General features: G+C 38.4%; 1 pseudogene; it reads left to right on the plus strand.

Moving 5' to 3' along the window:
* Positions 1 to 820: 820 nt before the first annotated feature.
* On the plus strand, positions 821 to 1,707 carry LOC122431916 (annotated as a pseudogene).
* Positions 1,708 to 3,346: the final 1,639 nt, after the last annotated feature.

Below are 3,346 nucleotides of genomic sequence, written 5' to 3' on the forward strand. Positions count from 1 at the left end.
ATAAAGGCCCTAATAGACATAGAGCCCTTCGGGGAGTGAAGAAGCCCTATTAGAAAACACAAGAAAAATTGTTCTAAAAGTGGTTATTGGGTTAACATTTGCTTGCTGTGTTTTTGCTCTTAATGTGCTAAGGTTGTGTTATAGAAACCATTGTTAATATAGTCATAGATCTAGAAAAATAAGAGCTTAGCCCTAGTGTGGTAACAATGAAACGGTTGTTAATTATTAGCCAGGAGTACTAGGCAGGGGCTGCCTCACCAAAGTCGCAGTCAATGTGGGGTAAACTTCTTAGATAAACTCAACTGACAGCTTCTGCAGAAGGATTAATTTTTGTGTTAACAAGGTTATAGTTCTACTCTGTACTGTTGCTCTATGAGACTGCTACCTTTCAGTTAAGGTCACCACAGAAACGGAAAATAGGTTTACATTCACCTGACCTGCATAAAATGTTAATGGGCCCAAGGCCAGAAGATAATGTGCTAAGATTTACTCTAGAATTAGAAAGCAAAAAACATCCTGCTCTTCCTAAAAAACAAAATGATGTAATACTAATCCTGTGTAAGCATGAATAAGCACCTTGTACCTTGGATACGTTCTGAGTGAGGGCATAAAAACTGTTGTCAAAAAGTAAAACACAGACTTGGCCCTATCAAGGCTAGTCTCACGTGTCTTCTCTCACCGACACTGTTCATCCTGAGGGTACCCCCTGGATCCTGCCGAGGCTGGACCCCGGCATTTCTCTATCCTTCACCATCATCTCCCACTTATATATTCAGAAAAAAAATTCAGAAATGTCCATTTTAGGGTTCCTCTCGGGTCCTTCCGGCATCACTGGAGTGAATTGATCTGGGAGTTGGAAGAGGGCTTCAAAGGTGGCAAGTGAAGTCAGTACCTCAGTAGCCGGTCAGTATATGTTTTGTACTTTATTCTTTTATCACAAAAAAGAGAAGAAAGACTGCTGTGAATGAAGATTCCTCTGCATTTTAGCACTGCTTTTTCTACTGTCGTTGGCTTTTGAATGAGGATGACAATGGGAGAGATGAAGAATGAAGCTGAGACCACTTCAATGGTTTCTATGCCCCTCTATGCAGTCATGTATTCTGTGTTTAATGAGCTAGAATGAGTAAATCTGTCTGCAGCTCAGACATGAGAGCAGCTTTCATTAAGGCTGAAAAAGAAAATCCAGGACTAAAAAAAAAAAAAGAAAGAAAAAGAAAATCCAGGATTCACACAAGACATAATTACGAACATTTTAGAGGAAAAAAGTGTAGAAGTCAACTTCACAGAATCCCTTCTTCAAATGGCAGGTGATGATGTAGAAGAGTATATGATTGAACAACCAGAGCCAGAATTCCAGGGCCTAAACAAAAAGGCACAAGCACTTAAACAAATTCTCAGTAAGATCCCAGATGAGATCAATGACAGAGTGAGGTTTTTGCAGACAGTCAAGGATATAGCTAGTGCAATAAAAGAACTTCTTGATACAGTAAACAATGTCTTCAAGAAATATCAATACCAGGACCGCAGGGCACGTGACCACCAAAAGAAAGAATTCGTAAAGTACTCCAAAAGTTTCACCGATACTCTGAAAACCTATTTTAAAGATGTCAAGGCAATAAATGTTTTCATAAGTGCCAACCGACTAGTTCATCAACTAATTCATCAACTACCAGCTTGGTAGTTCAGACCTTCAAAACTGTGGCCTGAGAGTTGTATGTGTTAAGAGATGTACTTCTCAGTGGCAGTATTGGACTGCCTTTATCTGTAAATTTTAAAGTTTGACTGTATAAATTATCAGCCCCTTCTGGAGGGATCTAGTAATCCAGGATGTTGAATGGGATTATTGCCATTTTACACCATATTTTTGTAAAATGTAGCTTAATCATAATCTCACATTGAAGATTTTGCATCACTTTTGCTATTATCATTCTTTTAAGAATTATAAGCCAAAAGAATTTATGCCTTAATGTGTCATTATATAACATTCTTTAAAAGAATTGTAAATATTGGTGTTTGTTTCTGACATTTTAACCTGAAAGTGATATGCTGCAAGATAATGTGTTTAACAATATTTGATGGCAAATATTCAATAAATAGTTTACATCTGTTAAACATTTCTTTACTTGAAAAAATGCATATATATATAGGAGTATATATATGATCAGAAGACCAAGATGGCTTGGTGTAATGTCTGAAGAACTTCTAATGGGAGCTTATTAGCAGTTTATCGGATAATAAAGCTACAAGAATTCCTATTTTTTTGTCTTTAACCACTCTGGGTAAAAAGTAGTTAATGGAGATATTTTTGTTAGTTACTATATTTGAGGTACTATTTTCCCAACCTTTGTTTTAAGAGACTTATGAGAAGCAGATGGCGGTTAATAGTGTCTTCACATTCTACATGTCCACACAGAGCCATGTTTGAGCGCTGTGACAATGTAAGATTAAATCCTTTGGCATGCTGGGCCGTAATAAGCTTTGTGCCTTTTTTCCATAAACAGCCACAACTAATAGTGATTTTAAGCTATACCAATGCTAGTTGGTTTGAAATTGTCATGAGTGTTAATATCATATACACTCTTTAAATATGGACAGTTTTGTTTCACCATAGGGAAGTTCTAAGGAAATTATGTATCAAATATTCATGTTAAGTGATTTCATTTTTCAATTATGATAAAGGAAAAAATCAGAAAAATAAAAAAGAAATGTCAATTTTAACATTATCTTCAGAGTATGGTGTTAGGGTAAGCAAAAGTGCTATGACAAAGACACCCCAGGGGGTACAATGGTTCAAGTGCAATAGAATTAGACTCCTCATTTGTGTAACAGTCCTGGTTATGGCCACTCTGATATTTATTCTCCAGGAGGTAACTCAGGAACCCAGACTCTTTCCATCTTGTGGCTCTTAGGGGCTCATTGTAACCAGATTGTGGAAGTGGGACAAGGGGCAGAAGGTTTACACTTATTTCTTTAAGGGTACTTCCGCTCATAAGCCACCAGCTAAATTCAGTCACAAAATCACATTTACCCTGAGGCATGCTGGGAAATGTAGTCTAACCACTGCCATTTGGGAGGGGAAATCGACTTTCTGTGAATAGCTAGTAGTTCCAGCTACATCAGAGGCCCCCTGGTGGCTCAGACTATAAAGAACCCACCTGCCAATGCAGGAGATGGCGGGTTCAATCCCTGAGTCAGAATGATTCCTTGGAGAAGGAAATGGCAACCCACTCCAGTGTTCTTGCCTGGGAAATCTCATGGACAGAGGAACCTGGTGGGCTACGGTCCAGGGGATCACGAAGGGTCGGACAAGACTAAGACTAACACTTTCTGGCTCCATCAGGTCAGA

The sequence above is a fragment of the Cervus canadensis genome, chromosome 30 (genome assembly GCF_019320065.1).
Source record: "Cervus canadensis isolate Bull #8, Minnesota chromosome 30, ASM1932006v1, whole genome shotgun sequence".
NCBI classification, from domain to species: Eukaryota; Metazoa; Chordata; class Mammalia; order Artiodactyla; family Cervidae; genus Cervus; species Cervus canadensis.